Raw genomic sequence first — 12,978 nt, 5'->3', positions numbered from 1 at the left:
ACATATTCTTCAGAGCAAGTTGGTCATATGTTTTGCAGGATCCACCTGCGCTACATCTACAAAAGAGTAATGAGCAAAAGGGATTATAATCTTTGAGTAGAATAATTTTTGCTCATACAACTACTTTATGGCTACACTACAGTTTGCACATTAGTATGGTGCTCTGTCTGCGTTGGGAATAACAATGGTTCAAGAAATAATGACACAAATGTACAACACTGATAACTTTTATTTCTCAAGTCATTGCTGTGATTGCTGTGGCTGCCCAAAACACGCTCGGGGGGCGCTCGCTAGGATCAAGCCCCATTAGTGTCTCAAGCAGCAGACAAGCCCGCTTTGTTTTTGGGGTGTACTTGACATTAAATGCCAAGAACACTGCCAAAAGCAAAGTAAACCCATCTACCAAATCCACCGCAGTGAGCTGTAAGCGCTCAAAAGAAACTAAGATGCTGGATGATGCCGTAGCTTGCTCGGCTGAGTGAAGGAGCTTTGGCTATGAGTGCATTTCACCGGGTGCCTGCAAACATGAATGAAAATAATGCAAGTAAGAGTCAATTCCAATGCCCTTTTCATACTATCCTGCATATAACCCCATGAAAAAAAAGAAAGAATACAACTAGAATGTACTGATCGTGTGTGTCATGTCGCCACTAGTGTGTACCTATATTGTGACCAAGTGCAGACACCTTTCATTGCAAACCTTCATTCAGAGCTACAATTTTATGAAGCCCAATACAATTATCACTATGCTAGTCCTTTCAAAAGCTGTGTGCATGTAAAACAAGCACATATTTACCAAATGAAAATTTTAACATGAGCAAGCTCTTCTGCAAGTATCATGATCAGCCTGACTACGCCCACTGCAAGGCAAAGGCCTCTCCCATGTTCTCCAATTAACCCTGTCCTTCGCCAGCTATGTCCACCGTGTTCCTGCAAACCTTCGCCCATGGAACATTTTGCTGCTTCCTGCTACGCCTGCCTTCTTTTGGAATCCACTCCGTTACCCTTAAGGACCAGCGATTATCTTGCCTTCGTCTTACATGCCCTGCCCAAGCACCCTTCTTTCTCCTGATTTCGACTAGGATGTCTTCAACCCGCGTTTGTTCCCTCACCCACTCCGCCCGCTTCCGATCTCTTAACGTTACGCCTATCATTTCTATTTCCATAGCTCGTTGCGTTGTCCTTAACTTAAGCTGAACCCTCTTCGTTAGCCTCCACGTTTCTGCCCCATAGGTGAATACCGGTAGGATACAGCTGTTGTATACTTTTCTCTTGAGGGGTATTGAAAAACTGCCATTCATGATCTGAGAGAACCTGCCATATGCACTCCACCCCATTCATATTCCTCTAGTTATTACTCTTCATGATCCGGATCAGCGGTCACTACCTGCTCTAAGTAAATGTATTCCCTTATCACTTCCAGTCATTTCTAAAACCACACCTATTGTGCTTGACGGTTCTTGTCACATAATACATTGTGCAGTTTAAAATATAGGGTAACCTTGAATCGGGAAAACACTTAAACCAATGACAGTTTTCTTGCTGAAGAGAAATGGCTGTTGCAATTCCTGTTTCTCAGATACCATTAACTGAATTTCATGCTCTAAAATAGTGAAGGAAAAATTCAAAATTTTTCATCTCAAAGAGGCAGACAACAAATTTCAGTTTGGTTTGGGTTGGTTTATGGGGTTTAACGTCCCAAAGCGACCCAGGGTATGAGAGACGCCGTAGTGAAGGGCTCCGGAAATTTCGACCACCTGGGGTTCTTTAACGTGCACTGACATCGCACAGTACACGGGCCTCTAGAATTTCTCCTCCAAAGAAATTCCAGCCGCCGCGGCCGGGATCGAACCCGCGTCTTTTGGGTCAGCAGCCGAGCAAATTTCAGTTGCACATTTTTTTTTGTTTTTAATGATGCATAAGGCATTACTATGCACGGATAACCACACAGTATTCGCCTATGACTGCTAAATAATTTGTAATTAAATATCTTCTCTCTCCTGCTTCACTTTTAAAAACTGAGCAATGGCAATGGCATCAAAGGTCAGTATAAGCCAGGGGAGGCATGAGGAAAACTGCAATATAATTGCGGCTTCGTCATTCATTGTGATTCCGACTCTTAAGGCAGGCTGGCTTTAGCATTGCAACTAATTAAAACGATGAAGTAGCGATATAGTAGCTTTTTTGTGCCTTCCATAACCTATACTGAACATTGATGTCATAGCAATTGCTATGCTATTGAAACAGGGAAGAAAAGAAATCTGGTTGTAATTCTTGATGGAACAGCGCAAAACATCGGGATAAGAGACAAGCGCTGACTTACAACTGGTTTTTATTTCGAAGAAACATTGCTTCTTATACCTTCTTCACCCTCTCAAAAAACACATGCGTCGCAACCATATCGTTCAAGCGTCCACAAAAAAGCATAAGACAAATAATCACAGATATTTATAATCACATTTTTAACATGTCAAATTCTTTCTTAGTCAAAGCAACAGACGGCGTGCTGACACAATCGTCGCGCAGACTCGCTATCGAAGCTGCCTCGATTATTTCCCGGACTAACTGGTCTTTGTGATTAGCCAAAGCTTTGCATTTTTGGAAAACCGGTGCACAACTAGTTGAAGGGCAATCTCTGCAATGGATTCCCAGGTTCCTGCAAGCTTGCTCGAAATTATTTTTGTGTTCTAGCAGCCTTTCATTCATGCACCTGCCAGTCTGCCCAATGTACTGTTTACCGCAAGTCACTGGCAACGAATAAACAAGGCCTTCGGTGCACTCCACAAAGGGGGTTCGATGCTTTATCGTGAATCCCTGCTTCTTTTTGGTCGGATCGGAGTTGACTCGTCTGCACAGACTTTTGAGTTTATTAGGAGCAGTCATCACTACATTCACGCCAGCTTTTCGACCTATGCCTTTCAGGCGATGGGAAATATTGTGAAGATACGGAATTGCTACTACCGGCCTCCTTTCTTTCTGTTTCTGTGCATCATCTTGCTGCTCGGGCCTAGCCTGCATCAGGTGCTTTTTCATCTGCTTGGCAACAGATACCAACAGGTGCGACGGGTAACCCGAGTTGCCAAGCCGTTCCGCCTGGCGAAGAAAGCTCACATTCATTTTGTGAACACAGGATTTCCTCAAGGCATTCGTGAAGCACAAGTTCACAATAGCCCTCTTGGTCAGCTTAGAGTGAGCTGATTGGAAGGGCATTGGCGCTTTCTCCGCTCTGGGCTCATAGGCCCAGCAGGCGTGCCCTCTAGTGAACTCAAGTCTCAGGCCTAAAAACCTGAGTGACCCTTGAGCAGGAAGCTCGTGTGTGATAATAAGTGGCTGCAAAGCCTGCGCAAAGCGACCCACCTCCTCCATTACTGCTTCTAGCGTATTCGCCCTTTGGCCATCACAAAGAACTAGGTAGTCATCAACGTACCTAAATACCTTTTTAACACTAGTACCTGCAAGGGTTACGTTCAGGAACCTGTCTTTTCGCGCCAAGTACAAATCACTGAGTAGAGGCGCGATACATGAACCAATGCAAACACCGCGTTTCTGGAGATACACTTTTTCCTCCCAACAGACGTAAGTTGACCTGAGGTACACTGCTAATAGCTCCAGGAACCCTCTAATAGACATTCCGCAGGCGTTTTGAAATGCAACAGCACCATGCGTATCTATGCATTCTTCTACAGACACCATCAGCTCGTCATGCGGTATGGAATAATACAAATCTTTTACATCAACTGAGCATGCGGCAAAGGCACTGCTAGAATTGTCAGTTAAAAATCTAGCTATATCGTCCGAAGATTTCACCTGAAATGGGTCGTCAATTGTTAGTAGTTTTAATTTTGCTTGCAAGAAGACACCAAGAATCTTTTGCCACGTCCCTCCCTCAGAAATTATTACCCTCAAGGGCCAGTCTGGTTTGTGAGTTTTTACAGTGAAAAACGCGTCCAAGTTAGACTTCTTGCAAGTTTTTATGCCTCGAAGGAGGTAGTCAAGTTTAAGTTCTTTGCATAGCTTCATAGCAGTTACCTTTGCTTTCCTAACAGCTGATGTCTTGTGCTCGTCAAAAACAGAGCTGATGGTTTCTAACGCCTTAGTTTTGTACAAGTCCTTGGAAATCACAGCAAAGCCCCCCTCTTTGTCAGAGGTCAGCAACACAAGGGAATTGTCTTTCAAGTACCTTACAGTACGTCCCACTGGGAGATTCCTCTCGCAGAGCTGGTAGCGGCCAACGACGCCGGCTCCGTCTGAAATACACCTTGCACTTTCCGACTCAGGGCTTGCCTTGGCAACGCGCAGCACCATGGCAAGAAGCTCCGGTGTTGTCTTCTTCGGTTGGATGGCAAACTTAGGCCCAAGGCTAAGCACCTCGCGGACCGGTTGTGGCAGAACATCCACACCAAGCGTGTGGATCTTGTTTTCTTGCCTTTGTTCGGTCATGCCTCTTCTCCTTTCATTGTAGTCAGCGCGCAGCAAGGTGCAAGGAAAGTGAAAGGTGTATTTCAGACGGAGCCGACGTCGTTGGCCGCTACCAGCTCTGCGAGAGGAATCTCCCAGTGGGACGTACTGTAAGGTACTTGAAAGACAATTCCCTTGCGTTGCTGACCTCTGACAAAGAGGGGGGCTTTGCTGTGATTTCCAAGGACTTGTACAAAACTAAGGCGTTAGAAACCATCAGCTCTGTTTTTGACGAGCACAAGACATCAGCTGTTAGGAAAGCAAAGGTAACTGCTATGAAGCTATGCAAAGAACTTAAACTTGACTACCTCCTTCGAGGCATAAAAACTTGCAAGAAGTCTAACTTGGACGCGTTTTGCACTGTAAAAACTCACAAACCAGACTGGCCCTTGAGGGTAATAATTTCTGAGGGACGGACGTGGCAAGATTCTTGGTGTCTTCTTGCAAGCAAAATTAAAACTACTAACAATTGACGACCCATTTCAGGTGAAATCTTCGGACGATATAGCTAGATTTTTAACTGACAATTCTAGCAGTGCCTTTGCCACATGCTCAGTTGATGTAAAAGATTTGTATTATTCCATACCGCATGACGAGCTGATGGTGTCTGTAGAAGAATGCATAGATACGCATGGTGCTGTTGCATTTCAAAATGCCTGCGGAATGTCTATTAGAGGGTTCCTGGAGCTATTAGCAGTGTACCTCAGGTCAACTTACGTCTGTTGGGAGGAAAAAGTGTATCTCCAGAAACGCGGTGTTTGCATTGGTTCATGTATCGCGCCTCTACTCAGTGATTTGTATTTGGCGCGAAAAGACAGGTTCCTGAACGTAACCCTTGCAGGTACTAGTGTTAAAAAGGTATTTAGGTACGTTGATGACTACCTAGTTCTTTGTGATGGCCAAAGGGCGAATACGCTAGAAGCAGTAATGGAGGAGGTGGGTCGCTTTGCGCAGGCTTTGCAGCCACTTATTATCACACACGAGCTTCCTGCTCAAGGGTCACTCAGGTTTTTAGACCTGAGACTTGAGTTCACTAGAGGGCACGCCTGCTGGGCCTATGAGCCCAGAGCGGAGAAAGCGCCAATGCCCTTCCAATCAGCTCACTCTAAGCTGACCAAGAGGGCTATTGTGAACTTGTGCTTCACGAATGCCTTGAGGAAATCCTGTGTTCACAAAATGAATGTGAGCTTTCTTCGCCAGGCGGAACGGCTTGGCAACTCGGGTTACCCCTCGCACCTGTTGGTATCTGTTGCCAAGCAGATGAAAAAGCACCTGATGCAGGCTAGGCCCGAGCAGCAAGATGATGCACAGAAACAGAAAGAAAGGAGGCCGGTAGTAGCAATTCCGTATCTTCACAATATTTCCCATCGCCTGAAAGGCATAGGTCGAAAAGCTGGCGTGAATGTAGTGATGACTGCTCCTAATAAACTCAAAAGTCTGTGCAGACGAGTCAACTCCGATCCGACCAAAAGGAAGCAGGGATGCACGATAAAGCATCGAACCCCCTTTGTGGAGTGCACCGAAGGCCTTGTTTATTCGTTGCCAGTGACTTGCGGTAAACAGTACATTGGGCAGACTGGCAGGTGCATGAATGAAAGGCTGCTAGAACACAAAAATAATTTCGAGCAAGCTTGCAGGAACCTGGGAATCCATTGCAGAGATTGCCCTTCAACTAGTTGTGCACCGGTTTTCCAAAAATGCAAAGCTTTGGCTAATCACAAAGACCAGTTAGTCCGGGAAATAATCGAGGCAGCTTCGATAGCGAGTCTGCGCGACGATTGTGTCAGCACGCCGTCTGTTGCTTTGACTAAGAAAGAATTTGACATGTTAAAAATGTGATTATAAATATCTGTGATTATTTGTCTTATGCTTTTTTGTGGACGCTTGAACGATATGGTTGCGACGCATGTGTTTTTTGAGAGGGTGAAGAAGGTATAAGAAGCAATGTTTCTTCGAAATAAAAACCAGTTGTAAGTCAGCGCTTGTCTCTTGTTCCGATGTTTTGCGCTGTTCCATCAAGAATGAATAACCAACATGCCCAAGCTGCTGTCCTGGTTGTAATTATTTAGCGATTGGAGACGAATACTATGCAACAATTCTATGTATACGAATGCCCAGCACGTCACTACAAAGAACACACATAACCAAAAATTTGTTGTTTATACTCATTTAAGGTAATACTACTTCCCACGCAAGAACACGACAGCCATGTGTAAACTTTTTGCTTTCATAGTAATAAAATCTATCCAACGACAAGTTAGGCGCAGCATGCCTGCTCTTTATAAATATGCAATACTGAAAATGTTTGACACTAGCATTTGGCATGAACTAGAGATAACTGTGATTACTTCGCACATTACGTGCCAGTCCATACTATTATGCACAATTTAGATTTGCAAATGTAATGTGTAATTCTCTCTGACTGCCACGTTAGTGCACTGCAAACCAATGAAGTTGCCTTGCATTTGCAATGTTCTCACTACTTTTATGCAACACTGATCACTTCAGTATATCTGCATCGTTCTGTTAGACGGCCACGGGATAGCTAGAATTAAGGCTCTTTTATGTGATGGAAACCATTGACTAGACAACAAAGAAGAAAAGCCTCAACTACTGTCCTGGTGCTGGGACGTCTAATAAGAGCTCAGAAAGACTCGGTTTCAATACGCCAAACCCTCCGCATAATATTACCCTGTGCGAAAATACCCCACCCCACCCTAGCTTAATTTCTGTCCACATGCACCAAGGCTCACTGCACCTGTTATAAATATTGCCCTAAATATTGCAATCAAGCTGCCCGTGTATGCATAGGCTATCTGTGCATCGAGAAAGAAAGAAGTTGTTAGGAATGTTTCACACCAAAAACAGAAAAAAAGGCAGCCTGTTTCTCAGAAACAGCTAAGAGCATGAAATGGTGTGTCCAAAAAGATTAGGCTGCTTTGTACTTATTTATGACAACGAGAACTGTCAGAGCTGCGCTTTCAAAAATTCAGGAGCTTTGTGCACAAACGTAGCTTCCGTATGCACGTCTTGCAGCACCAACGCTTCCGAATTGAAACGACCGATGAATATGCACAGGAAAAAGCAAATAGAGAGCGCTTGAATTTAAAAGAAAAGCTACCTTGCACAATCAGAAATTTCACGACAGAACCTTCCAAACAGTGACGTGTACTGGTTGCGGTATACCGAATATATACCTAGCAAATAAGTGTGCGCTTTGTTAACGAGCGGGATTCTGTGGCGGCAATGCTGCAGCTCCAATTCCGAAAACCTAATGCTGCAGAAATTGAGTTTTCAAAATACGTGCGAATGCACGATACACTTTTGCACGCATTTAGAACTTTCAGTTGTGAAACACAGACAACGAATCTTGTGTATGCGTCTTCCTTGGCTGGTAAAAAAATTCTATAAGTCTCCAGTTTGCCTGTGTACTCCACAAATTCTAGGATCCCTGTCCGCTACATGTCAAATTTCACTGAAGCGAAAGTAATACAACCGACAGCTGATGATCTGCTAGGGCAACAGGATTTCAAAAGTTTGAGAAGGGCAGTGGGAGTCCAATCCAGGTGGAGTAATGAAATTTGACTAGTAACAGACAGGGATCCTCCAATCTGTGGAGGACACCGGCAAATTGGAGACTTACGGAGGAATTTTTTTACCCGCCAAGGAACACGCATACACAAGAGAGAACCACAGAGGACTACGGCTTTTACCAGCCCTTGTCCTGTGCGGTTCTGTCTTGTGTATGCGTCTTTTTTGGCTGGTAAAAAAATTCTTCCATAAGTCTCCAATTTGCCTGTGTACTCAACAAACCGCAGGATCCCTGTCCACTACTAGTCAAATATTTCAACTCCACCTGGCTTGGACTCCCACCGCCCTTCTCTGTGGAGAAAGGGTGACAGCAGCTGGCAAAGGACAAGGTTAACTGCAGATCAACTGGGGAAGCATTATCTTGCACTGATTTTGACGGCAGGTTCACAAGACAAACAAAATCAACTCGAGGAGCGGGGTGCACATCATGCGACTGAATGTCAATGGCCAGTGAAAATGGCACCAGCACTGTGGAATGCACATGCAGAAAACGAGACGCATTTTTTTGTCAACTTTGAGTAGCAGTCTACTGCAATTTTAAAGAGCAAAGCTCTCAAGTATGGCAACACTGGCACTTTTTGTTTTACTGGGGTGAGGGTCGTCGTGAGGGTTGAAGTCCATATTTCTTTTCCATCCACTGTGTTAATTGCGAGCTATGTTTACCTAATAGGGGCTGGGCATCTGACATCACCGTTATTTCTTTGCAGCAGTTAAAACAATACAGCATACATTTTATAACATGCTTAACGAATTTTTGGGAGCAGCATGCTTTTACCCTTCTACTATTTGTTGCTACTGAATCAGTTTGGCGTTGACAAAAGATCTGTAATAAGGAGTAATTACTCATTGACATCCACTCGAGCACAGCCAAATGGCTACAAAGGAAAGCTATACAGCTTTCACAGAAACTTCGTAGTTAAAGAAGATTCGTCCTGGTCCGGTGTTCGAACTCAGAACCACCACTTCACAGGAGCAGTCGCTCTATCAATTTGTCCAACCTGGACGGCAAGCTTATGGTAGGGCGAGAGCGAAGTGATCAATAACTCGAGTGGGAACTGTGTTGGTCCAATGTTTTAGGACCCCTAAAACATTGGACAAACTCAGTTCCCGCTTCATGTTACAATACTGAGTGACATTTTGGTCTATACACCAGAAATACCGGTAAAGCATCATGATAGAACACAATGTTTTTTAAAGGGATAAAGGAATATGTTCGTCCTTTCAGAGGGCACATATGCATAAGAGGCAACATGTGTGAAATAGTCTCTGCACCTGAAGCAGTGTAAATTCCATTATGTTAACAGCAGCAGTCAAAAGCTTCATGAGCGACTATTTCATACAGATCATGTAATTACATTCATGTAATTCAGGATCAGATTCATGTGATTATACAGGGAGGTACTGCTGCTAAGTGCACGTAGAGCTCTGCATGCATTTCTAAACCCGGCTGTGAGCCTATGTCTACGAAATTTTTCTAAATAGGCAGGTAAGGTATGCATCACTGGAAAACAATACCTACCACAAACAGCTGAGGAGAGATAGCACAGCCAAAAGCTGGAAGCACGAATGGCCCAGTAGATACTGGCAGCTGGCAACTGCAAATAAATATGTCAGAGCAACTGTTGTCAGTGGCCGTAACAATGTCATGAATGACAAGAGAAGAAATTGTCTACTGCTTCATAAATTAGAATAAGGTAGTAACATAGGAACACAAAAAGCAATGAGAGGGCCCATGACAAAAGAAATGAACAGATTGTATGTGATGCACCGATATACATTTTTTCAGTAGATTTACATGACTGTCACACCCGCATAGAAAGATGAGCAGGCTGGAATACCACTATTTTTATGCATGATGAAAAGAGCGTAACTATTCGAATATAGCATGCACAGGATTTTATTACTACTAGGGTGCTTTGCAGCAGCACCGAAGGTATTTTTAAATTGAACGTAGCGACCAGTAGACCCGTCTGCTTTGCACAAATGATGAGAGGATGGAAAAGGCATGCATTCATTAGCAAGAAGCACGATATCTCACATCACAGCATGAAACGAAAATTGGTATTGCATTTAACAAATCTGCACAGAAATAAAAACTGCCTAGTGGCAATGCAAGTAAGAGCAAGGGAAAAAAATACCGAAGAAAACTGGTGAGTGTGGTGCAGGGAGGTCTGTGGGTAGGGTCTCGTGCCTGGGAATAGTTCCGAGCGCGGAGAATCGCCGGCAGCACAGCTGGTGGCAGTCAACCAAGAATAAATAAGAGAAAGTGAAAATCAATAACAAACCATCACCGATATAGCGAACGACTTGAAAGCGGGCCGCACAAACGAGGGATATAGCAAAAAGCTTGAAATCCTAAATAAGTGCGCAGTTGCATCCCAAACAGTTCTCAAAATCTGAAGGCGAGGAAGCATCGACACCTACACCTCAGGGCAGACGCAAGAACGATCTAACTTTGACATAATACTGTGTCAAATTCTGTTCCATGGGGAAGCACAGATAAAAATTTACAAATGACTAGGCAAGGGATATGCCCCAGCCTTTTACACGCGATCATTGTCCCCGAAAAAATTGTATGACAAATATTAAGGCGTAAGCACTAATCCCACGAGTACACACACTGAGCACTGTCTGTTGGCAGCTGGCCTAGCGCGAGTGCTCTGTCGCGCGGCACTGCCGCTCATCGTCATCTTCTAAGTAGCACAAATCAATCAGACGGGCACCAGCCGCGAGGCAACTCGACCGTTGTCAGTTCCCTTGTCTGTCCGCAGCTGGCCTAGCAAGAGCGCTCTCTAACGTGGCACTGCACGCTCATCATCCTCTCCTATGTACTAGCACAAATCTATGCTATTGGAATGTAGTAAACTTTGTCTGTTGTTTTTCGCAGCGCTAGCAAGCGACCGCATAACTCTGTTGTGATAACTGGTGGCATTTTTATTTACCGCGGCACCCGAGTACTAAACGCAGATAGAGACTATGGAGCAACAGTTGCCATGCGGCCTATACGCCCGTTCTTTTCTGGTAAAGGCCGATTCACACGATTTTCCGTTCGCCCGCTGCCGCGGCCGACAGTGCGCCTCTCAATGTGGTGACGCATGAATACGTAGTGCGCGGGCCGCGGGCGAACGGACCGTCGTGTGAATCGGCGTTAACGCATTATAGCTGAGGCAACCGCACGCAGACTGCCTGCACTGCCATCCCTATATAGGCGCACACTAATAACGCGTGCGAATAGAGATCAGAAGTAAAGAAACGTACACGGGACTCACCGTTCAGACGGCTCATCAAGGCTTAGCAAAACCGCACATTCTTCTTCGTTGCCTCTCCAGATGACAAGAAGTCGTAGCGCTACCTTTCTTCAGGGCTTTACCCGTTCAAAATCACCAGTGTTGATAGGGCGTAATTCTCGTCGTTGGTTTCCAAAACACACTTGTGTTCTTCATACACGTCCACCGCACAAGCACTCAAACAATGCTACGAAAACCCAAATAACACAAAACGTGACGACGGCTGCAGTTTTGCTTCGTTGAAAAAACCTACAAATGCGCTTTTTTATTACTAATATTTGAATTGTGTTCGCAACAAAAACAAATTATATTTTTTCATTTTATTTCTTTATTAAATGCGAATACCAAAGCGCTTTTAGATACTTTTGCTGACATGTCGTTTGTAGAAGCTGCGATCCTGTGATCCCATCCCCGGGTGTCCTAGCAGACGACGGCGCAGACGACGCTGTTGACGGAATGCAATTTCGATTGACGGCAGCGAAAATCCCTTAAATGAGACAAAAAAGGCAAAGAAACGCACCGTATCGCAAACTGGTCCATATCAAGGATATGTTCGACGCGAGCGGTAGGACAAAGAGCAGCTGCGATGCATTACTCTACGCGACACTGGCATGGTCGACGGAGATCTACATGAAACAGAGCTTAAATGTGACCCGTACAAGCGGATTACTGTGATATCAACTGCGTTACGGAACTACGACGATACTTGCTTCACACTTTAGCTTATATGCAACAGCGGCCCGCACTCGCCGCATCCTGTTCGAGTGTACTTTCACTAGCAAGAGCCCACATGCATGGAAGCCGACAGAAGCAACTGTCTTTTCGAGTTCAGATTGTTCCGAATAATACGAACAGCTTACTTTAGCACGTACTCGAATTCAAGTTCTCAGCCTGTGTGTCACGTATGGTGACGATGGCGTCGAGGACGAGCTTAAGAATCGCCTTAACGTGGCCGCAACGCAGCCGGTATCCCAAGCATTCGTGCGCTAATTGTTGTTCACCTGTACTGCGAACGTGCGCTCAGTCGCAGGCCAGCCGCTAGCTGCTCGATTTGCCAGCCTTGCGAGTACAATTCGCAAGTTTCTGAGCCAATCTTTGAGCGAGCCGAGCTTTCAGCTATGACGCTGCTCGCGAGCGCGCCGCGCGACGAGCTTCGGCCTGCTCCCTGGCTGCCGTATTCGTAGCTAAGCCTAGGAGGTTTCACTTCGATGCCAGAGCTGAGAGCGCTTTGAAACTGGCTAGCGCTGAGGTGCTACTCTTTGCATTGTAAGTACGTTTTATTGTGAACTATGTCTCGTAGTGAAATAAAGATATGTTCGGGTCCACCCGAACGGTGATGATGGCGTCGAGGACGAGCTTAAGAATCGCCGCAACGCCGCCGATATTCCATGCATACATGTGTGCTAAATTTGTTCACCTGTGCTGCAAACGTGGGCATAAAGGCTCGCTCAATCGCAGGCCAGTCGCTGCTCGATTTTCCAGCCTTGCGTGCGCGATTCGCAAGCTACGGAGCGAATCATTGAGCGAGCCGAGCTTTCGGCAACGACGGCGCCCGCGATCGCGCCGGGCGACGAACTGTGCGCTGCTCGCTGGCTGCCCTTGTCGTCGCTAAACCTAGCCGATTTCACATAGATGCTGTAGC

The 12,978-nt window shown here is 45.3% G+C and overlaps 1 long non-coding RNA gene across 1 annotated transcript; it reads right to left on the bottom strand.

The window, feature by feature from the left end:
- Nucleotides 1-284: 284 nt before the first annotated feature.
- Nucleotides 285-11,829, bottom strand: LOC149338316 (uncharacterized). Its single transcript, XR_016283435.1, has 4 exons — nucleotides 11,319-11,829; nucleotides 10,188-10,281; nucleotides 9,569-9,644; nucleotides 285-517 (listed from the first exon to the last, which is right to left on the bottom strand). It is a non-coding gene; the product is annotated as an uncharacterized LOC149338316 (long non-coding RNA).
- Nucleotides 11,830-12,978: the final 1,149 nt, after the last annotated feature.

Source organism: Amblyomma mixtum, chromosome 6, assembly GCF_055824585.1.
Source record: "Amblyomma mixtum isolate Tamu chromosome 6, ASM5582458v1, whole genome shotgun sequence".
In the NCBI taxonomy this organism is placed as follows: domain Eukaryota; kingdom Metazoa; phylum Arthropoda; class Arachnida; order Ixodida; family Ixodidae; genus Amblyomma; species Amblyomma mixtum.
This window is presented reverse-complemented; position numbering and strand designations above follow the sequence as displayed.